Source organism: Helianthus annuus, chromosome 16 (assembly GCF_002127325.2).
Source record: "Helianthus annuus cultivar XRQ/B chromosome 16, HanXRQr2.0-SUNRISE, whole genome shotgun sequence".
Taxonomy (NCBI): Eukaryota; Viridiplantae; Streptophyta; class Magnoliopsida; order Asterales; family Asteraceae; genus Helianthus; species Helianthus annuus.
Genome location: NC_035448.2, coordinates 107,184,767 through 107,210,013, shown reverse-complemented (window position 1 = coordinate 107,210,013; position 25,247 = coordinate 107,184,767). Strand labels below are relative to the sequence as shown.

The 25,247-nt window shown below is 37.9% G+C and overlaps 1 long non-coding RNA gene and 1 other non-coding gene across 5 annotated transcripts; both read right to left on the bottom strand.

Moving 5' to 3' along the window:
- Positions 1-12,701: 12,701 nt before the first annotated feature.
- On the bottom strand, positions 12,702-12,808 carry LOC118488643. Its single transcript, XR_004885187.1, has one exon. It is a non-coding gene; the product is annotated as a small nucleolar RNA R71 (small nucleolar RNA).
- Positions 12,809-18,590: 5,782 nt separating this feature from the next.
- Positions 18,591-22,109, bottom strand: LOC110916375. Of its 4 annotated transcripts, none has more exons than XR_002579694.2 (4): positions 21,357-22,109; positions 20,410-21,282; positions 20,185-20,269; positions 18,591-19,226 (listed from the first exon to the last, which is right to left on the bottom strand). It is a non-coding gene; the product is annotated as an uncharacterized LOC110916375 (long non-coding RNA). The 4 variants fall into 4 exon arrangements; XR_002579693.2 differs by lacking the exon at positions 18,591-19,226 and having other exon boundaries at positions 19,951-20,269; positions 20,410-20,983; positions 21,186-21,282; XR_004884079.1 differs by lacking the exon at positions 18,591-19,226 and having other exon boundaries at positions 19,951-20,269; positions 20,410-20,485; positions 21,186-21,282.
- Positions 22,110-25,247: the final 3,138 nt, after the last annotated feature.

Here is a 25,247-nt window from a genome sequence, read left to right as displayed (position 1 = left end):
CATCATAACATAAATAAACATGCACAAGTATCACATAAAAAGGTACACACACATACAAATATTAACCAGAATGCGTAATTCGAGTTGCGAGTGCGATTGCGATAAGCGATAAAACGATAAAACATGCGATAAACATCGATAGATAGCGATAAAACCTCGATTATTAATAAGTACTACACATAATACAACTAACGGAAAAGCGTAAAAAGACTATCTACAGGTCAAAGAAGTCAAAACAGGAATTGAGTAAGGAGTGACAGTTCGCAATTAGCAATCTTGTCTCCCTTTGACTTCAATCTTGACTTTGAATTTGACTTTCGAAACATGGGGTGTTACAACCTCCCCCTGTTTAGGGAATTTCGTCCCGAAATTAGGCTTCAGCCATAACAAACAACTGCGGGTACTTCGCCTTCATGTCGCTTTCGAGTTCCCATGTGAACTCTGCGCCTCGTTTGCCTTCCCATCGAACCTTCACAACGGGAATGCGTGAGCGTCTGAGCTGCTTGGTTTGGCGATCCATGATGTCGACAGGCTTCTCCACGAAGTGTAGTGTTTCGTTTACTTGAAGATCTTCTAGAGGTACAATTAAATCATGCTCAACCAGGCACTTTCAGAGGTTCGAAACATGGAAAGTCGGGTGGACGTTGCTAAGTTCCTCCCGTAGTTCGAGTCTGTAGGCGACTTTTCGGATCCTTTCTAGAATCTTAAAAGGTCCAACATATCGAGGCGCTAGTTTCCCTTTCTTGCCGAATCTGACCACACCCTTCCAAGGTGATACCTTTAGGAGTACGTAGTCGCCAACGTCAAATTCAAGGGGCTTGCGTCGTCTATCGGCGTAACTTTTCTGACGACTCCGAGCTTTCAGCAGATTGTCTCGAATTTGGAGGACTTTGTCAGTCGTTTCTTGCAATAGCTCAGGACCGGTTAATTGCGAGTGCCCGATCTCGTGCCATACAATAGGCGATCGACATATTCTTCCGTATAAAGCCTCAAACGGTGCCATTTGAATGCTGGAATGATAACTGTTATTATACGAGAATTCGACTAACGGCAGGTAAGCGTCCCAATTACCACCGAAATCTATGACACACGAACGGAGCATGTCTTCAAGGGTACGGATCGTTCTTTCAGTCTGACCATCGGTTTGAGGGTAGAATGCGGTACTTAGATTAAGCGTAGTACCGAGATCCGCTTGAAACATTTCCCACAGACGCGAGATAAACCGAGCATCACAGTCAGAGATGATGTCGCGAGGCGTCCCATGTCGACAAATGATCTCATCGGTGTAGATTCGGGCTAATCTTTCTACCTTATAGTCTTCTCGTATTGGCAGAAAATGAGCGGATTTGGTCAAACGATCAACGACAACCCAGATGATGTCGTGACCTGATGACGTGCACGGAAGTTTCGTTATGAAGTCCATAGCTATACTCTCCCACTTCCACACAGGGATCGGGGGTTGTTCGAGTAAGCCAGAGGGTCTTTGGTGTTCCGCCTTGACTTTCGAGCAAGTCAGGCACCTTCCAGCGTAGAGAGCGATATCCCTCTTCATGCCCGACCACCAGTACTTGTAGCGAAGGTCCTGGTACATTTTATCGGCACCGGGATGAATAGAATATAGGGATTTATGGGCTTCGTCCATCAAAATCTGTCGTAAATCAGTCCGCTTAGGGATCCAAATTCGGTCCAGATAATGGAATATCCCATTCGACTTATTCACAAGATGGGCTCCATCATGGTGAATCCTTTCCTTCTTCAAAGTGCGCTCAGTAAAGCAAGCATGTTGGGCTTCGCGGATGAGAGATTCGAGATGATGTTGGGCTGGTACATTGTGGGTGCTATGCAGATAGCTTCATCTGTTGAGAGCATCGGCAACGACATTTGCTTTACCTGGGTGATAACGAATCTGTCATACCCCAACCGATGGCGGAATCATCGGGGCATGGCACTAAGCGAAACAGATTGTCCAGAAGTTTCCATAACAATTATTATCACTATTCAATTTTTATAATACGTCCCATACCGTACCTCAAATAGCAAACAAATTATTACAGATAACATCAAGTCAAATATTTTGTTCCGAAAACTCAGATTTAAATATAAAATTTGTCCAAATGCTTCTAGAGACTCGATCTGCAAGATCTACAGACAACTATGCTCTAGACGCTTATTCTAAGCTCGCCTTCCTAGCAGATAAGCATCCTAATTGCCTGCCACATACGTTAAAATAAAGTCAATACATGAAATGTAAAGGTGATCATACAAGTTTGATAATAGCATAATAGAGTTCAAAATAGTTTACGCATAACCAGCACGTACACAGAGGAAAACGAAGCATGTTAATTATCGACATGGATCTATCGGTACCAATGACTGCAGGTTGACTGCCCGAGGCAGTTCGCAATACATGATTACCACCGTAATCCATGCAAGTAATGGTCCTTAACAACCCCCGTGTGAACGGGTGCTGAGTCCAAACTATAGTATTATCGTCGTTAAGGTAGGTAGACAACATTCCACGTGTAAACATAACAACAAGCATTCATTTAGTCACGTAATACATGCAGAACGGTTAGCGTTTAAAGTAATTGAGTAGTGTGTTCGATTGTGATTTAGATAAGTAACGTATGTAACACCCAAAAGTGCTAAAGCAAAAAGGGTTCAAGTATACTCACAGCGATGGATGGATTGAAGGGAGCGCTTGAGAGTAGGGTTAGCCTGAATAGTTCGATAGTGTAACGATGAGTAACACGTAAAACGAATACAAGTGTTGTTGGGTCGAACAGCCTGGTCGATCGGACGGTAGGTTCGATCGGACGGGTTGTTCGTTCGGTTTGACAGTCCGTCCAGACAGCCTATTCGGTCGGCCGGTAGGCTCGATCGGTTGGGCTGTTAGAGTGGATGGTTTCTTCCTTTGAGTAGGATGTGTTTGTGTATGATGGTTTGTCCTTTTGAAGTTTTCGTTGTAGTATTTGAGAACATTAAAGTCTCCTTACTTTTCAGGTCGATCGATCGAACGGGCCGTTCGATCGGCCGGCTTAACCGATCGGTTAAGTACCTCAGTAATAAGTCCTCAGTAGGATGTCACCTGATCGGACGGCATGTTCGATCGGGTGGCACTCCAATACGTCGAACGAGTTGAAAAAATCGATTAAGTGTTGAAGCATAGTATCTCATGATCTGAATAGTAATTCAAATCAAACCGTAGTTCAATCAAACAACACTTCGTTCAACACTAGACTTCATGAAATTGTTAAAGTATGGGGCCATGTACTAGCCGATCGGCTGACCTGGTCGATCGGTTGACATGTCCGATCGGTTGGGCTGTTCGTTCGAACAGCCTGTTCGATCGGTCAGCATCCTGACCTGCTGTTCATCTAACACTTGGCTGTGCTGATTGTTTGACGTTATATCGAGGTATTTTGACAACGAGCTGAACCATGGAACCTTCGTTCTTACTTGTTTCCCCTGCTCGGACAGGAATCACCCAAGTCCGACCGGTGAACCGTTCGGAACGGAGTTTAAAGTTTAACCCGAAATCGGTGAACCTTGTAGAGAGAATCCCGAATCTCGAACCGCACAACTACTAGAGTGATTAGTGAGTGGGTTCAAGCTCCGTTTCTACCGGTTTGAAGGCATTGAGTGTAAAAGAGTTGAAGAAAGTTGGAAAATCCATCTTTCAATCTTTTCCACCATGTAAATGTTTAGATCTAGGATAGATCTTTGTTTGTTTATGTGGAAATCGGCTAGATCCAAGTGATTCTTGGTGGATTGAGGCCAAAACATGAAGTTCTTCAAGAACACCATGATGACATCATCCTAGAACACTTAGATCTTGATGATTTCACGGTTAGAAATCAAGATTTGAAAGATAGAAAGGTGTAGGAGCGTGCATTGATCAAGAAAGTACAAGATTTAGGATGAAATCTTACCGGGATTGAGAGAAATCTGAGAAATAGTGAAGAACACGAGCTGGTCGGTCAGAGAGTTTCCAAAAGTGGAAAGAATGACAATGACAGGGCTATTTATAGGCTTCCAAAAAAGGAAAGGGCTGGCCGATCAGCCAGGCATCCCGATCGGACAGCCTGCTCGATCGGACACTCCGTCTGATCGACTGGGTTGTTCGATCGGCTAGGAGCCTGATCTATCAACAACTTGTTTTGAGCGTTCGGTGCGACGATTTCTGATATTTCGATTTTGATTTGTAACACCCCAAAAGTCGTATATGAAAATATGACGAAATAAGTAATTATGAATGTAATTGTCGTTAGAATGGTATGTAGAATTATGAACATTGTTAAAGGGGAAAATAGGATTTTAACCTAAAAGAATGCATTTTGGCGATAATAATATAAACATCCAAACATGAGGGCTTAAATTGTAATGAATGGAAAGATTAAATGTAACACCCCAATTTCTAAGTCTTGACGTGCTGCATTAGGTTCCGGATTAAATCATGACAAAAATAAAATGACTTATTTATTAGAGAAGTGTTTGTCAAAAGTGTGAATGCACATTTAAAGAGACTCGTACAAAACATCTCAAGAAACGCTCGTTTTATGCAAATCTGAAAGTTTCGGGTTGAAAATGTCAAAACTCTTGAACTAAGAGGGACCAAGGGTGATAAGTGGCAAACTTTAATACCCTAAAACATGTTAGGGCCGCCTCCATCTCCCTCACATTGATAATTTTCGGTTTTGGGAGCTAAGGAAGAGAGAGAAGGGAGAAATCCCGTATTTGAAGTTTATAGCAGCAAAGATCAGATGATTCCCGAAGATCTAACCGTTGGATTAAGCTCAAATTTGGATCGAGTCTTCTACACATATATACGAAGATTTTGACCGTTGGGATCGTCATTTAGAGGCTTGGAGGTCGGATATTTACTGCCCTGAACAGAACAGCTTGCTGGAAGGGTTTCCGGCGGCTGTTTGGTCTTTCCGGCAACAATAGCGACTGTTTCCAGCTGAAACAACAAGTGTTATGTTTAGATCTTGAAAATAGGGTTCCATGGACACCTGAATTACCCAGATCGGAGTCCGGATGACCAAGTTATGGGCTCGACAAGTTTATGTCGCATTTCGTTACATGATTTTCTTACAAACCGGTTTAGGACAGCGTGTCCGCAAAGGTATGACTCCGTACAAATGTTGACTCGGTAATATTTAATGTTATAAGACGTACAAATAATATTGGGGATGAAGTTCTAAACTATTTCTCGGTAACTCATTATTTGGTGGATTGAGGTGAAACCTGAGAGAGGGTGATGAAGATGGCGACATGGGTGAACCCATGTCCAAATCTTGGTTTAGCATGTTGCATGAGCATAACGAATATGTATTCTTGCTATTTGAATTATCTTGGAATGCATGAAACATGATTTTATGCAAGAACTAGGAAGACTATGTATAAAATACTTGTACATTGTGTTTAAATGATTTTGTGCACACTAAGTGTTAATGAAAAGCCAATTTTATCGTACTAGATGAAATTGTATGCTATCTTATGGTAATAGACATGAAATGTGATGTTGTATGATATCTCCGGATGATACTTGAATGATTACTTAACTAGAATGAAATGACGAAATTGTTCTAAGTAAAGGTAGTTGAACCTACTAGTAATGGTCTATGGCATTATGAATTGTAAATTGTATGTATTCTTATGTAATCATTGGTAATTATGCATGTATGAGTGTATTTAATTTAATGTATGGTGGAATGTGTACTATAACACACGTATGTGGTATATAGAACCATGTGTAGAATTTCTCGATGTATGAATAAAGTAATTGATAATATGAGTTATAACGTTTGCTAATAATGACATGTAAATGTGGACATGAAAGGACATGTACATGCCATTTTGGGCGCGAACTTGGTAGGCAACGGGACGGACATATGGAATACGTATCAACTACTTACGGGTCAAGGTAAGTGCTTCTAGCACTTAATAGTTGTATGCCGGAATATAGATTTATTGTTTGCAGGTTCTTGTACTTGTATACGTAGAACATCTTGTGGTTTAATGTAGAACTTATATGAGAATATTAAAGTATGAAATGTTAAATTGGAGGTATTCATAGGAGAATACCATGGACAAGGGAATCATAACCCATGAGTATGGTAAGCATCTATGTTATAGATTTGAAACTATTTAATTGGCAAGATGAATTCAAGTCATGGGTACATGACTTGCCCAGTGATTATTATGTTTTTTTTAACTAAGGGTAGAATTTTAGATGTGTTGATAACGGTTAATCTAATAAAGGGTTGTTGACTGGCACTTAATAGTTGTATGCCGGAATATAGATTTATTGTTTGCAGGTTCTTGTACTTGTATACGTAGAACATCTTGTGGTTTAATGTAGAACTTATATGAGAATATTAAAGTATGAAATGTTAAATTGGAGGTATTCATAGGAGAATACCATGGACAAGGGAATCATAACCCATGAGTATGGTAAGCATCTATGTTATAGATTTGAAACTATTTAATTGGCAAGATGAATTCAAGTCATGGGTACATGACTTGCCCAGTGATTATTATGTTTTTTTTAACTAAGGGTAGAATTTTAGATGTGTTGATAACGGTTAATCTAATAAAGGGTTGTTGACTTATTAAAAGTCAAATTAGTACGTGGTTTCCAAACCACAATCTTAATAAATGGGATGCTTTGAATTAAATAAGTACATATGCACATGATTCCAAGTTGTGTATAAATATCATAACCATGATGTTTATTTAGTAAGTGGATTAGATTACAGTGGTAACTGGTTAAACTATTGTCTTAAATTATTTAACTTGGGGTAAGCAAGTTGATTTGGGTCACTTGATCCACATGAATGAAGAAGATTTGGATTCTGGCTAAGTAAAACATTAATGAAATCTTTGGATCTGTTAGAAATGAATATTAATGGTCTAATAGTTGAATGAGATTTTTATCACAGGTGGCTTGATTGTGAATTCTATTGGAGGTTAATTCACAAGTTGGAAGCGATAGTGGACTATGAAATTAAAGGAGTCGAGTTTGTTGGAAGTTTGTGAAAAATATAGATCAGAATCCACCTATTTGAGTCATCTAATATATATTATATATAGAACTCGGGTGGGGGTCCGCTACAAAGTCCATTTTTTCTACAAAGTATACAAAGTCTTAAAACACCACAATTTCAGCCATAAAACACACTCAAAACCCACAAATAACATAGTGAAGATCACTAAAACACAATATCCAAACCCTAACATTCCTTAAAAACTTCAAAAACACCATCGTACAACTGTGAATATAAAACACAATATGATAATCAACATAAAACACACTAATGTTAGTCATTCGATAATCAAAGCCTTATCATTCAAAACACAACACAAAACCCACAAATATGGTGTTTTAGTAACCTCCACTATGTTATTTGTGAGTTTTGAGTGTGTTTTATGGTTGACATTATGGTGTTTTTTGACTTTGTACACTTTGTAGGAAAAATGGACTTTGTAGCCAACTCCCACCCATAGAACTCATAACGTGCATGCTGAGTTTTAGGTATAATGGGAACTAGAGGTTCGCGGACTGATGAATGGAACAAGGTTTGGTGACAAATCTGAGATCACGTAAGCAATGTCAGTTCTTCCATCCGTCAGGTTATATCGCCGACTTAGACGGGTCATCATGTTTTACTTGCCTTTTACGGCATTCGGTAGTTTTAAATCGTGTAAGCTTCATGAGTCAGACGTAGTGTCTTGTTTTGTTTATGTTCAAGTTTAGAGTTGTAAAATGGATTGTAAACAGGTTTTGTTACCGTAACGGTTATTCGTAATACGAACGTGTCATGCCGAAATTTTATAAAAATTGGAATGGAATATGTAAGTTTTTAAATGATGGTAACTATCAAATAAAAGTCATGACACTATAATTGTTTATAGAAATTGAAGCTAAATACAAATGGGCCTACATTCCGCAAATCATAGTAAGATTGTTTAGAAAATTTTTGGGCGTTACAAGTTGGTATCAGAGCCCTGGTTTGAGGGAAATCAAGTATGAGAAGGTAAATACTTGAACTCAAACTTGTGTGCTCTTATGACAAGGAACCCGTACAATCCGAGACTCAATCAAGATCTAAGGGTAGAGGCAAAGGTAAGTATGTACTTAAGTATGTATTTGAAGGAAACTAACAGTATGTTATGTGTAAGGTAAGCATAATTGCTTGGAGAAGATGACCCGTGAATGCGGTCTAGGACCGGCATCAAGGCACGTAACAAGATAAATTGGTCCCAGGTACGTAAATTTAACATGTGGGCGCATGAACTGGTAATGTCAAGTTAAGGAAAATTTTAAATGAAAAATAATAATAGAATGGTAATGAAGTTTTGAAAATGTCACACGTGCCGAAACCTAATTCTTCGGACATAAGGTGACGATCACACGAAGACACGAAACTAGTATGTGGATTATGTACCTGGCCAGTACACAAGAAACATATGACGTTCGTGAGACCGTGGTAATTGTTACAAGTATGTTCGTCAGAATTAGGGAGTAGGTGGACGTGAGGGTGAAAGGAAATGTAAGACTCTTAAGAAATTGAAAGTACTAAACACGAAAGAGAAGTATGAATGATATGTTAGAATCCGCGAGACGGATTCGAAACATAGAAGGAATGAGAAAGTATGAATAATATGCAAGAATCCGCGAGACAGATTCGAAACATGAAAGGAATGAAAGCATGAATGATATGTTAGAATCTGCGAGTCGGATTCGAAATATGAAAGAATGAATGATATGTTAGAATCCGCGAGACGGATTCAAAACATAGAAGGAGTGACGAATATGAATGAGATGTTTGAATCCGTGAGACGGATTCAAAACATAGAAAGGAATGGAAAGTGGAATGAAAAGTCCGAATTCGTAAGTAAATGCAGACCGAAGAGGTAATTATTTTAAGGCAGATATTGACCAAGTTATGTTTTAAAACTTTTTACTATATATAAATATAATTATGCAAATGCGTTGTGTGCAAGATGGTTAAGAGGGACAAATGAGTTATGCGGGTAAAATGGTGCTTGCCATTTGTACCCGGTATTTAATGTTTAAAATGGTCAAGTCATATATTTGTAGGTGAGCATAATGTATGGTCATGTAATGTCACAAATTGGAAGGAAATAGTCAACGAAAAGCATGGATAACGAGTCAATGGATTTGATTTGCGCCATGTATGTATAAAGGTTATGCTTTTAATAGGATCTTGTGGCTCGACTTGAGAGTGATGTGTCAGAATAAGATAACTAATACGCATATGTAAGGATGTATTTACAAATTAAACTTCCAAAAAGTCAAACGATGTGAAATAAAAATTAAGAAGGCAAGTGATAGAAAAATAGAAAGAAAATTTTTGCCCCCCTAAATAAGTGAGTATAACCGTTGAAAACGGTTGTTGTAGAAAAAATTAGTTGGAAGAAAGAAACTTTGAAACATGTTACCTATTAGACATATTACTAAATGACCCTTGAGGGTAATAATGAATGACGGGTTACGACTTAGACAATAACTTAAGAGTGGATGGGAAGGGTAGGTTTTGACAAGGATACTGAAATAATGTAATGCAATCTTTACAAGTATGCATGAATGGAAAAGAAGGATGAACGTGTACTTCGATACGTCTACGATAAGTAAGAAGTGCCAGTTTGACCTTGAAAAGTCAAACTGCAAAGGTTGATGAAATAACCAATAAAATGAAAAGACTGTATGCAAGAAATGGAATGCGATATGTTTAAAACATGTAGGTAAGAAATTGTGAAATAGTCATAGGCGAACAAACACCATGTGGAATGCAAATATGAAAAGTTATGTGCTAACCGTTAATTTTTACAGATACGAATGATGAAATTATTAGTATAATGATAGTAATAAAGCTGTTGGAAGGATGCTCATGAGTGGGAGCATATTTCACGAATGAATGAGACTAAATTCTGGTACGGAAGGTACCTGTAAAGAAGCGGAACGATCCGGCTCCTGGATCACTGATCGACGCAATGAAGGCGAGGTTAGTAAAATGTTTAATTCCTTATTGATAAGCAAGAATCTGTAAATTTATTGGTACGTGTGAGTGAAATAAACGGTAGGTTAATTATGGTATGTGATGTGTGTAAAATGCAACATATAAATTACATCAACTAACCTTTTTTAAGTACTAATGTTGGAAAAAGAGTGTTTTTGTCTTCCTTTTGTATTTTCAGGATTAAATGAGCTCAAATTAACAAAAGAAGCAAAAAGGCAGCTAAATCTAACATAAATACAAGAAAAGGAACATAAGTGGACTGCCCGACCCCTCGACAGCATCCTCCCAAGCAAAACAGAGAAGGCAGAAGACTGAACACGCCCCGTGCTCAGCCAGCACGGGGCCGTGCCCAAGAAGCAGCAGATAAGACAAACCTATAGAAGCATCTATTGCCCACCACAGGGTCGTGCCCAGTGAACACGGGGGTGTGGCGAAAGTACTGCAGGTGCATTAATTGTAATTGCGAATTACAATTAATGAAGAGAGAGATTGTCAGACGGGCACGGGGCCGTGTGCAGCGGACACGGGGCCATGTCCAGGCTTCTGTTCAGCCTATAAATAGGAGTGCTTGGCTTCATTGCAACTCATCCCTTGGCACACCACCTCTCTCACACTTCATCCACCACCCACCACCATCACAACACCATCATCCACCACCATCATCCATTGTCCATCATAGAGTGTGTGAGTCGTCTCGGGATCCAAGATTGATCGTAAGAGTTCTTGACAATCAAGGCCATGTTTGCCTAAGTCTCTTACATCACTTGGTGAAGACAAATGTTTAGTATAATACTTTTTATTTTTAATCTTTTGCACTTTTTATTTGGTTTTGTATTAATGACTTTAATAACTAGTTGCTTATGTTGAAGGTGATTCTTCCTTATCGTTTGTCCGTGGTGTCTTGGCATTATTTTACTGTCTATATAAAATAAAAGATTTTCACCATTCATATCTCCACGGTCTATATGGAGGTATGTTGGCTACCTGGTCGGGGGTTAAGGGAACGGTTTGGTAAGGGTCTTGCCCTTGTTCAGCGTTAAGAGGTCCTGCAAGGGACCTAGGTCAAATTTAGTAGGATCTCCTTCAATACCTATACCCATAGGTATTGGATGGCGGGGATCCAATCTCTTTGACCCCCTCATAAGTTAACTACTATTAATACTATAACCCGGCTATTTAGGACTGTATCCCTGCTGACTCAGACTACTTAGTCGAGGGTAACGTCACCTCCAAAAGAGGGGCCTACCATAATTTGCATTAATAACTTAATTCATTATCTTTCAATAATCCGATCCTTTAGGATTGTATCCTTGCTGACTCAAACTACTGAGTTGAGGGTAACGTCGCCTTCAAAAGAAGGGCCTACTACAATAACTAAGATAATCTCTTAAACAAGTGCAAAAGTGCGAAAATAATCAAAGGTTATACTAATACACGAGTCGGATCCAAGTGATTCATCTTGTCTATCTGTTTTTATTTTTATTTTTCAGCATTTAGTTAGTTTTATTTTCCTAGTTTAAAAACCTTTTCTAACATTTTGATTTGGTTAGACGTTGAGGATAAACCGGTACTAAAAGCTCTTGTGTCCTTGGACGACCTTGGTATCTTACCAACACTATACTACGTCCACGATGGGTGCACTTGCCCATATGTGTGTTTAGTGTTAGTAAATATCGTGTTTTATAAATTTAAAACTTGGCTAAAAGTGTAAAAAGGGCTTAAAATATACATCTAAAATATAACACACTTCGCACACATCAAGTTTTTGGCGTCGCTGCCGGAGACACAAGGATTTTAAGAAAGTTAGGAATCCACGGCCTAATCACATTTTTATTTTTGTTTTTAATTTTTAGGATTTTCTTAGTTTTTCAGCTTCTGCAAAGCTCAGCACGGGCCGTGCTTGGTCGGACACGGGCCGTGCCCAGCGTTGTTACTGGCAGTTTTTAGTTTTCCAAGTTACAGAAGGCTGACCACGGGGCCGTGTCGGTGCAACACGGGGCCGTGTCCAACTCTCCAGTAACTGGGATCTGGAAAACAATCACTGTAACTCTGACCACGGGCCGTGTTCACTGAACACGGGGCCGTGGTGAACCTTCTGACCAGCATTCTTTTTTGTTTTTATTGCAGGACTTGGAACCAGACGCCACCCCTACGTAGTGTATGAGCTCCAATTCTAATAAGGACATAAAAGAACCTCTAGAAGAACCCGAACGCTTTCTCAGAAAAAGACTAAAAGCCAAAAACCAAGAGAAGGTTTCGGGAAATCCATTTCCAATGGCGGACCAATGTACCCTCATGGATTATCTACGACCTACCGTAGGTAATCTCGGCGCCGCTATCAATGCACCGAATGTTGAAGCCAATAACTTCGAACTTCGGCCGCATTTGATACAAATGCTCCAAAACTCCGCAACCTTCCATGGGCTTGCGGACGAGGATCCCCATCTACATATTACTAATTTCTTAGAAATATGTGATACTTTTCGGATCAATGGAGCATCAAATGACTCCATCCACCTCCGAATGTTTCCTTTTTCACTAAAAGACCGAGCAAAAGCTTGGCTTAACGCCCTCCCAGCTGGATCGGTAAACACCTGGGATGAACTAGCCCAAAAATTTTTATATAAGTATTTCCCTCCGGTTAAAACGGCTAAATTAACGACTGAAATTAATACATATTCACAAGAGGACGGGGAATCCTTATATGAAACTTGGGAAAGGTTCAAGGAGCTATTGCGAAAGTGTCCACATCACGGCCTTGCGATATGGCAACAAGTATCCACTTTCTATAATGGGTTGTTGCCACACACAAGGCAGACACTTGGCTCTAGCTCCGGGGGACTTTTAGGTAATCGCCGCCCGCATGAAATATATAATCAAATTGAGGAAATTGCTCAAACCAATTTTCAGTGGCACACTCTCCGAGGCAATAAATCTATTGCCCCGGGCGCCCATAAGGTTGATGAAAGCACTTCTTTACAAGCCCAAATCGAGGCCCTTTCTTTGAAAATAAAAAAAAATTGGAAATGACAAAAGCAGTCTCGGTTATGGCTTGTGAAGGGTGTGGTGGGCCACATGAAAATTGGAGTTGTATGAAAGAAACAGACAATCAACAAGAGTCGGTAAGCTACATTGATAATAGACCTAGGCCGTCGGGTCCTCCAACGGGCACCTACAACCAAGGATGGCGAAATCACCCTAACCTTGGTTGGTGAGAACCCGACAATGGTAGTAACCAACAAAACCAACGAACAAACTTTCAACAACTAAGAAATGAGTCACAAAATTTCCCTCAACAACAAGGTGGACGAGAAAGGCTTGAAGATACTATATCTCGCCTCATCTCCGACACTGAAAAGAAAAACTCGGAAAGGTTTCTACAATTAGAATCAAATTTTAGAAATCAACAAGCTAGTATTCAAAACATAGAAAAACAAATAAGTCAACTAGCCCAAAATTTTTCCGAGAGACCACAAGGCGCATTACCAAGCAATACCGAAACAAACCCAAAAACGCAAGTTCATCTCATCACATTACGAAACCGCACCGTGGGTCCTACGGAGGTGCCACCACCTACCGAAGAGACTATACCGCCACCTCTACAAGAGAAGGGTTCTCCTCCATCACCAGAGCCTACCAAGGCTCCTCGGGTTCCGTACCCCGGTAGGTTAATTCGTCAAAAGACCAATGAGCAATTCGCAAAATTCGAAAGTCTACTAAAACAATTGCATGTCAACATTCCTTTTATTGATGTCCTAACCCAAATGTCCAAATACTCTAAGTTCATGAGGGACTTCCTCACTCATAAAAGGAAACTTTGCAATTAGTTAACTTAGGCGAAGAATGCTCTGCCCTCGTACTCAACAAACTCCCCCAAAAGAAAATCGATCCCGGAAGCTTCACGATTCCTTGCTCGATCGGGGACTCCCCCGTTCGTAATGCACTAGCCGGCCTTGGGGCTAGCATTAACCTCATGCCCTCGTCAATGTTCAAAAGACTCGGCCTAGGAACAACGAGAATGAGCAAACAACTTGCTGATCGATCCGTCAAATTCCCGCAAGGTGTCATCGAAAATCTCCTAGTCAAGGTAAACAAATTTGTCTACCCGGCCGACTTTGTCATACTTGATATGGAAGAAGACACCGAAGTCCCCCTTATACTAGGAAGACCATTTCTCGCCACCGCACAGGCAGTGGTAGACATGAATGACGGAACGCTCACCTTAAGGTACGGGGATGAGGAAGTAAAGTTCGGGGTTGGGAAGAGAATAGAGGACGATGACCCGGTCAACTACAGGAAGGTTATTGATTCGAGTTTGGATGCTGCTCTCCGACGGTGCAACATGGGATGCAAAACATCCCACTCAGAAAATATATAACCTCACCTTGGGTCTAGCCAAGGACCCTTATAAACGTGGCGCACCACAGAGGCATTCCGTGGAACTATCCTTAGTTTAGTCTTTTAATTTTAATTTGCAGGAATAAAACACACTCATGGTGGTAAAGGATGATAAGGGAAACGAGAAACATGGCCCCATGCACAAGAACAAGGCCACCCGACAACAATTTCTCCATTACAGTAGGTTCAACACGGGCCGTGCCCAGCCCACACGGCCCCGTGCTGAACACCCCACAGGAAAATGCCCAGTTCAGGTAACTGGACACGGGCCGTGTTCACCAGATACGCCCCCGTGTCCAGGCTTCTGTTTCTTTTCTTTAATTATCGTTACTGGCACCTGAACACGGGGCCGTGCCCGGTCCCCATGGGGTCGTGTCCAGACTGCCAGTAACATAATTTTTTGCTTTTAACACCATGTTACACATTCAATCAACCTAAAAATTTATTTTTGGGACACATTGAGGACAATGTGTAATTTAAGTGTGGGGGGGGGGATGCTAAAACCTTGAAATTCGCAAGTCCTAATAACAAGCCTTACACAAAACTCTATTGGAACCGCTAATCACCCCAAATTTTTTCAAAAATTTTCATTTTTTTTACTTGTCTAAAGTTTAAGTTGGGAATTCTAAGACTAACAAGGTTATATTTTTACAAATTTACAACCGATAGCGTCGTGATAAAAAGAACCAACATAAGAAAATTATGAAACGGCATGACAAGCTTAGTTAAAATTCGATTATATATACTTGATCACATAGAAAAACCCATTCCCACAAAAGTGAGTTTTGAGCCTTTATTGAGCATACAAATATACATCTTTACGCTAAATGCTCATTTTTCGTTTCTTGTGTGAATAGCCGCTTGGTTCTTACGACTCTAGAACTTGCCACGACAATTCATTCCCAGTCCTTACCAACTTAAACCCAAGTAAGTAAATGATGGAGGCATTAGGACTAACCCTTTTTCTTTCAAAACCATTATTTTTATTTTTCTTTTCACCCTACCCAAAAACTCCCCCTAGTTAACCCCTTTGAGCCTAAACCTTTTCATTTCTTAACCCAAAACCCTTTACCCACCAAAAACCCTTTTTATTTTTATCCTTTAGTTTAGTAACAAGCTCGGTTTTCGTGTGACTGAAAAAAAAATTTACAATGAAGTTAGAAATAAACAAACAAAGCTCCTAAAAAGCTTGTTTGAAGAAATACTTCATTGAGAATAAAAAGTCACTAAAACAAAATGTTTTACGAAAACCGACGCTTTTTACGCTTTTCGCCCTTTTCTACTAACCACTAACCCAACTACCCACCTTTAGCCCAAGCCTTTACCCAAAAAGTCCTCTTGATATTTACAAAGGTAAAAAGTTAAAAAGGAGGAGGATTGATTGCTTGGCAAGCCTATGGTAGGGATAAGTTCCATGCCGCTCTCGAGTGATTCACTAAAAAAGACACCATCGGCCGATTGTGAGTGATTTCTCCGGTGAGGTATATGAACTTATATATAAATGGAAATTTAAAAAGGCAAGTGATGCCCTAATAAGTAATTTCTCTTATGAAACATTCTAAATAAATCATAACGAATAGGATTGTAAATAAATAAAAATAAAACCCAATAAAGATCTTGGATTCCCGCAACTCTATGACAAGCCAAAACCTTCTCTTCTACCCATTCCATTTGGGAGTGTAAGCCACATATTAAAGAGTTTTGCTTGAGGACAAGCAAAAATTCAAGTGTGGGGGTATTTGATGTGTGTAAAATGCAACATATAAATTACATCAAATGAGGCATAAAACTAACCTTTTTAAGTACTAATGTTGGAAAAAGAGTGTTTTTGTCTTCCTTTTGTATTTTCAGGATTAAATGAGCTCAAATTAACAAAAGAAGCAAAAAGGCAGCTAAATCTAACATAAATACAAGAAAAGGAACATAAGTGGACTGCCTGACCCCTCGACAGCATCCTCCCAAGCAAAACAGAGAAGGCAGAAGACTGAACACGCCCCGTGCTCAGCCAGCACGGGGCCGTGCCCAAGAAGCAGCAAATAAGACAAACCTATAGAAGCTTCTATTGCCCACCACGGGGCCGTGCCCAGTGAACACGGGGGCGTGGCGAAAGTACTGCAGGCGCATTAATTATAATTGCGAATTACAATTAATGAAGAGAGAGATTGTCAGACGGGCACGGGGCCGTGTGCAGCGGACACGGGGCCGTGCCCAGGCTTCTGTTCAGCCTATAAATAGGAGTGCTTGGCTTCATTGCAAATCATACCTTGGCACACCACCTCTCTCACACTTCATCCACCACCCACCACCATCACAACACCATCATCCACCACCATCATCCATTGTCCATCATAGAGTGTGTGAGTCGTCTCGGGATCCAAGAGTGATCGTAAGAGTTCTTGACAATCAAGGCCATGTTTGCCTAAGTATCTCACATCACTTGGTGAAGACAAATGTTTAGTATAATACTTTTTATTTTTAATCTTTTGCACTTTTTATTTGGTTTTGTATTAATGACTTTAATAACTAGTTGTTTATGTTGAAGGTAATTCTTCCTTATTGTCCGTGGTGTCTTGGCATTATTTTACTGTCTATATAAAATAAAAGATTTTCACCATTCATATCTCCACGGTCTATATGGAGGTATGTTGGCTACCTGGTCGGGGGTTAAGGGAACAGTTTGGTAAGGGTCTTGCCCTTGTTCAGCGTTTAGAGGTCCTGCAAGGGACCTGGGTCAAATTTAGTAGGATCTCCTTCAATACCCATAGGTATTGGATGGCGGGGATCCAATCTCTTTGACCCCCTCATAAGTTAACTACTATTAATACTATAACCCGGCTATTTAGGACTGTATCCCTGCTGACTCAGACTACTTAGTCGAGGGTAACGTCACCTCCAAAAGAGGGGCCTACCATAATTTGCATTAATAACTTAATTCATTATCTTTCAATAATCCGACCCTTTAGGATTGTATCCTTGCTGACTCAAACTACTGGGTTGAGGGTAACGTCGCCTTCAAAAGAAGGGCCTACTACAATAACTAAGATAATCTCTTAAATAAGTGCAAAAGTGCGAAAATAATCAAAGGTTATACTAATACACGAGTCGGATCCAAGTGATTCATCTTGTCTATCTGTTTTTATTTTTATTTTTCAGCATTTAGTTAGTTTTATTTTCCTAGTTTAAAAACCTTTTCTAACATTTTGATTTGGTTAGACGTTGAGGATAAACCGGTACTAAAAGCTCTTGTGTCCTTGGACGACCTTGGTATCTTACCAACACTATACTACGTCCACGATGGGTGCACTTGCCCATATGTGTGTTTAGTGTTAGTAAATATCGTGTTTTATAAATTTAAAACTTGGCTAAAAGTGTAAAAAGGGCTTAAAATATACATCTAAAATATAACACACTTCGCACACATCAGTATGGTATGAAATAATCGACTTGTAATGGTCAGCCTAAGGAAGTACTTATGTCATTAAGAGGAAGATCTAAAGGCCTTGAATGAAAATTTGGACTAATTGGTTAATGCTCGTATGGTGCCCTCGCACGACATACCAGATTAGTATAATAAAGTAATGTGAATGATTAAATCTGAGGTTAAACATAAAGTTGTAAGTAGTTTAAGTGACGGTAGAAATGTAGCTTAATGTCTAAACCACGTGACGCGTATGGATAAGGGAGTATGAAAATGATAGTTATGTTAGTGTATTAATATCCGAATGTCTACAGTAATGTGTATTAGTATATGCTCACCTCCTATGAAGATATGAAAGAAATTAGGAGCAACGTTAGTAATGGAATGTAGCGGTTGCCCCATATAAGCGGGAATGGAATAATAATAAGTGTCAATGTTAAATTCAAAATGAATGCCGGTAAAAAGATTGAGTAAGTAAATGGTCCAAATTATTATATGTTCGTTCAATGAATTTTATAAACATCGTTTATTTATTACATGTAAATATACATATGATGAAACATGAATATCTCGTATTTAAAGATTTTGTAGGTGGAAATTGGTGATTTTGTTAGATCTGAGAGTGTGTGTAGTGTGTTTTTATGATAAAACAGTTGAATCAAATTAGAAACTTAATCAAACAGTAACAAACAAACACATCAATTTATCACAAACGGATTTGGGAATGATTGCAAAATGATTTCATTGAATTCAAACAAGAATCTAATACAATCACAAGGTACAAATGTACTCCCCCTCACCAAGTGTACTATCTCTCACTTAGTTCTTGTACACAAAGGCTCCAAGTGCTAACTATTACAATAAAAACGAAGAACTATATATAGGAGGAGAGAGCTGCTGGTGACGTCACCATGAAGTCTTTAAGTGCTACATAGAACTGTTGCTTCTGATATGAAATAACTGTTGGATTTCACAGAACTACTGATTGAGAACCAATACTTCTAAAAATCTAGAACTTCTAGTCTTTTATTTATAAAAGCTTGTATTTAAACTATCACCAAATAGTGGTCTAAAACTATTCATGAATAGTTTCAGGCTTACCATAATCGTCAGGGCCGTCTCCGAAAATCACAAAAAAAAAAAATTGGCCCTGTTCGAGATAAAAAATTTGGGCCCTATTCGCAAATCTTCATATAATATAAACTCATCAATCCTTCAATCAAATAACCCATAATACTACGATAATTGTTATCAAATAGATAAAACAAATTAACAAAAACTAGAATTACGACCCACCGCATTGCGGCGGGGATTCTTTAGCTATAACTAAGTAGATTTAGGACGCGCACGTTATGTTGAACCTGCCAAACAGAAAAAAATAGACGATGTAAAAATGTTCGCCCACACACGCACGTTGCGTCATATTAACTCGCAAAATTTAGAACGAAACGTAAAAACGTTAAACCAAAGACGCATGCTGCGATGTGTTAAGTCACAAAATTTAGAACGAAGCATAAAGCGAAAAATTTGCGGAAAATTAAAACTATAAAGGACCAACGGTGAAAGTATAAAAAGTTGTGATGACAGATTAAAAAGTTTTGTGTTTAAAGTAAAAAAAACAAATAGTTTTGGGTTAAAAGTAATTTATGAAATACTTTTGGGTGAAAAGTAAAAAAACCAACCCCCAAACTCAAGGTTACAACAACCATATTCATAACCATTTTTTCTTTGAAAAACCCTCAAAGCCAAGCCTACAACACATAAGTAAAAAAATCAAAGTGGTTAAATTGCAAAAGATGAAAACTTTTGAATTAGAAGTGAAAAATCAAATTAATCAAAGGAGTTAAATTGTATAAGATGGAAAATTTTGAATTAGAAGTGAAAAATCAAATTAATCATAGGGGTTAAATTACCAAAGACTAAAAGTTTAAACTTAAATTGTCAAAGATTAAAACTTTAAGGTTAAAAAGAAAACAAAGATTAAAACTTTAAACTTAAATTGTCAAAAAATAAAACTTTAGGGTTAAAAAAAGAAAATTCCATTTTTTTTTTTTAAAACATCCTAAGCCAAAGTTACAACTCATATATGCATAAAGGTCTTGCTTCTTTATAATGTTTAACTAGATGTAAGTCCCGCCGCGTTGCGGCTCGAGGCTTACAAATAAATACTATTTATTTATCTCATCAGCTATCTATCATCTATCTGGAAGTTGTTGGTTATATAGGAAAATTCATTATGGCTAATGTGGATGAAAACCTCAAATTAAACCTAAAATAATTTTCTCCTATAATATACTCTAATACATTGATCCTACTGACCCCATTTGTTCCTCATGCTTTTGGTTTTTTCCAACTGCAACTGTGTGACCTTTTCCTTCAAGTCTTTGGTTATACTTTCTACTTCCTGCACATAAGTAAAAAAAATTACTTTTTTTAGGGGCGCGTAATGTTGCATTCAAATAGTAAGGCATTTAGTGAACAATATGCATTCATTCCTAGTACAATAGATAATTATAACAGTTGCATCAATAAATAAGAACTAACCACTTATATCTCAAGATATAGGCCTCAAATCGTGAATTCGAGAACATCTTCAGTGTTGACTATTTTGCTAGTACACCTAAAGATGGATTCATATTACAAACAAAATAGAACAATTGATGGATTCATATTACAAACAAAATAGAACAATTAGGCAATGCCAAAATCTAATGCTAACCATAATCAATAAACAAAATATCACAACCGCTAAAAGCGAACCATTTTGGCCGGTTTGGAAGACCCATCCAACCAGCCTTACACACCCAACCCCGCTAGTCCGGTTTACCTTTTCCAAAAACTATACTTATCATATCTACCCAACAAAAAAATAAATAAACCCATTCAAAACACATTAAGTTTCATATATACCTACTTCACTAACAGTTACAAGACGCGTATTATATCCTTTCACCTTCTCATCATCTAAATACTTAAATAAAAGAAGGGGATAGATGTCATAACCATGATAATGGATACTTAAATCAGTGCTTTTATAAAATAATTACAATATAATGAACCGGCCATTCCACGCACGGATTGTCACTTCCTTGGCGTCCGCCATTTTCACTATGAAATCCTACACCAAAAACTCATAACAGAGATGTAAATATAACCGATAACAAACATAACAATAATCTACAAAACAACTAATCAGTTCTTCATTTAAGCTATATCAAATTATCAATACTCATAAGTCATAACATTATTAACTAAAGTGTTCTTCGTTGAAACTATATAAAATTATCAATACTCATAACATGATTTAACATTCATAGTACCAGAACTCGGAACATCTTCAGCCCATTTCTGGAATGTAAATTCTGCAAAATCTATTTCAACATTAGCTCTATTCCATTTGCGCATTTCGTCGAACACCTGCAAGGCATTTTTTCGAACCAAAGGGTTTCAATTTCATTCCATAAATGCTACCAAAATCAAGTGTAACTAACCTTTTTTGTGATTCAAACCTGAGCAGTTATAGCACCTACAAAACCCAATCGACAAACCCTAGAACTTCATATAAATGTTACGTTTGTTGTGGAAAGATAAAGCAGAATACCTGACTCAATCACCAATTCCGACAACCAATTCGGCATAAATTCCACGAATTTGACGACCCCAAGCCGCTGCCATCATCGTCGTTGCTGGCCGTTCTTCGTGGCGGCACCTTGAGGGTGTGGATTAGGCTGCAAGAGGTTGTTGTTGTTGTAGTCGCATCTGGGTCGAACCTGCCGATGTCGCGCCGCCACGCTCCCCCATCGGAACAAACCTCCGGGCGAATTTCTGAAGTGGAGCGGTGAGTTGTTTGTGATGAGTTTTCTGAGACATTCCTTCCTTTTGAGGCAAACAAAGAAAGATGGGACACGTGCTTTTTTTAGGTGACAAACCACCCACCACTAAGACTATCTCCAATGGGAGATCCATAATCCCATCCAAGATGACTTGGAATAAATCCTTGTTTAAGGACCCATTGGAGAACATTTGATTTTGGTATATCCAAAAGAAAAATCCTTGTGCAAGGACTTCATTATTTGGGTTCTTGTGCCACTTTTGAGCCATTTTCCATTTTCTTTTATTTTTTCCCAATAGTATTAACCAATTGATTTGTTTACAGCTTTACTTAATAGCTCATTATCATGCAATTTATTTTATAGCTATTAATTAATAATTGATTTACCATTCTGATACAAAGCAAGCCTTAAATCTAGTTTAATTATGATTTTTAAGTAAAGATATATCTATAAAAGATATATATACGTTTTCTTAAATATTGTTTACTTTTTATTTTAAATATTATTTATTTACGTAATTTGATTGTATAATCATTTAACTATAATACATTTATATTTTAATAATTTAGATAACTAAGTTTAAATAAAAAAAATAGGTAATGATGTGGAAAATGTAATGATATTTGTATGGTTGGAGATGAAACTATGAATTTTAAGGATTTCTAAGGATATTTAAGGATTTGTAAGGATATGATGTGACAGCTGACTAGGCAGCTAAGGGCGCCTAAGGACACCCTTAGCATTGGAGATAGTCTAAGAAAAATGCAAGAAAAGCTTAAATTGCACATAGTACAACACATAGTACAACTCACTCACGCAACATTTTGTTGCAAATTTATATTATATAAATATAAATAGTGTAGCAAAAATATCAAGTTATCGAACCTACTTGCTAAACGAAATCAAAAAGACAAAAAACATATGAAATCAAAAACGAAATCGGCGACTGATATTAAGTTATTAACATACCTGTGATGACCGATTCCGAAAGTCTGAATGTCTGATTATAATTTTCTGATACTCTCATATACCTGCGACCCAAAATCTCCTGTGCTATGCGTCAGTGCGTGCAATACTGCAATTGAAATCACAGCCGATCAGCGATTCAGCGTCTTGCGTCTGTTTGTTTCCCACTTTCCCTCGTCCCCTCATATCAGATCACATATTACAATTGGGCCTATTTCAAAATTACATTCATTGCAACCGCCTGGGCTTTAGTGCTTTACATGTGAAACTTCTTGTAATTGGGCCTGTTTCAACATATATAGAATTTTAGTTTTTTTTTTTTTGGCCCCATGCTGGTTTGGGCCCTGTGCACAGACCCATTCTGCACATGGGCTTAGCCGGCCCTGATAATCGTGAACAACACTTAAAATTAACATTTTTCCAAAGTCTAGACAACCAACTAAACACAAATACACAACTGTATGAAAAGTAAATATTGATAATTTTGAACGTAACACAACTTTTAAAATTACGATACTAACAAGTAACTAAACACAACCACACACTCGTATTACAAGTTCATACACCTTGTACATATTGATAATTTTAAACCTAACTTAACTTTTAAAACTACATACTTGTTACCATAAAATATGAATTCATTTTCTTAAGTGCCTTAAATAATATCAAATAAAGAACTCACCCTTCTCTTGGTTTAAAAAGTCTAACTTCATGTGCTTTACTTCCTATTCAAGGTCCATGTCATATTCAATTATATTAACTGTTTTTTTTTAATTTAATCAGCATATATAGAGTTTAATGGGTTTATAAAATTGAAGATATTATATAGGGACACATTAAATAAAAAACAAACTTTTAATAGATAACTTTTTCTTTTGTTTTTTAAAACGACAAATCAAAACATCCATTAAACATACTTATAAATCTACATCAATGTATACTTTACGATTAAAACCCTTAACAACCAGAAATAAGCATCGTTAGACTACAAATCCTTTAATAGATATACATGTTTATGCATTTATGACAACTATCTAGATTCCGTAATAAACCTAACATATCTCTTTAAGTAACATAAATATAGAGTTAATTATGTTTTTCGTCCCTGTGGTTTGTCAAAAATCATTATTTCGGTCCATTAGTTTAAAAATTGCTAAAATAATCCATGTGTTTTCATTTTCGTAACTATTACAGTCCACCTCACTAACGTCCATTAATTTTAACTAACGGATATTTTTAACAAACCACGAGGACGAAAAACGTAACTAACTCTTTATTTATTTTAATTATAATTTTAATAACATGAGCATTATGGTCATTTCAAATAAATTAACAGAATAACTGGATGACGTTAGTGAGGGTGGACTGTAATAGTTACGAAAGTGAAACCACAAGGACTGTTTTAGCAATTTTTAAACTAATGGATTAAAATAGTAATTTTTTAGAAAATATAGAGATGAAAAACATAATTAACTCTAAGGGGCTGCTTGTTTACCTCTTAACGAGGCTCTTAATGGTTCAAACCTCTTACTGGTTCAACACTTAATGGTTTAGACTGTTTGTTTCACGAACAGATGTCTGAGTGGTTCAGACATTTGCCTCTGAATGGTTAAGATTTATATATAGTCTGAATGGTTAAGACCTCTAATCTGAATTGATCAGACATTTACCTCTGGTAAGTTAAGCATTATATAGACCCTTAATGGTTCAAACCTATTACTAGTTTCACAGTTATCATTCTTTCATATGTTGCCAAACATCCCTTAAAATATAAACTAGTTTTTTACTATCGCCACGTTGCGGCGAATGTATTTTGTTGTTTAGTCTCTATTTACATGTGTTTTGAAATCATCATAAACGCGTTGCGCATGGAACCACTCACAAGAATAAAAAGAAAATATAGAAAAAAAACAGTAAAAGATAACCAAAAGAAAATCAACAAAAAAAGTTGTATGATAATGATGTTAATCGTATGAAACCTGTGGTAAAAAATGAGCAAATGATACTGGTTACCAGTACCGAATTTCCCGAACTGAAAGATATTAAGTACCAATTCGGTACGACTTTTGGTGTTCCTTGTACCGGTTCGCTACTGGTTTTACCTTCATATACCGGTACCGTAACTGCCGTAACTGGTATTTTCAGTACCAGTACCAATGTTTTGAAATCACTACAAGCGCGTTGCGCACGGAACCGCTGACAAGAATAAAAAAAAATATAGAAAAAAACACTAAAAGATAACCAAAAGAAAATCAACCAAAAAAGTTATATGGAATGATGGTCAGAGATGAGCAAATGATACTGGGTACCAGTACCGAACTTTCCGAACCGAAAGATCTTAAGTACCAATTCGGTACGACTTTTACCGGTTTTTACCTTCATATACCGGTACCGTGTAACTGGTATTTTCGGTATCAGTACTGATTCGATATTGGTTGGCACCAAGCTCATCTCTACCCCTGAAATGAAAAAAATTTATTAAAAGTTGAAGAAAATCAACAAAAAAAAGTTGCACGATACCGTTGTTGTTCGTACGGTGCCCGTGATCAGGGATGAGCAAATGGTACCGGGTAGCAGTACCGA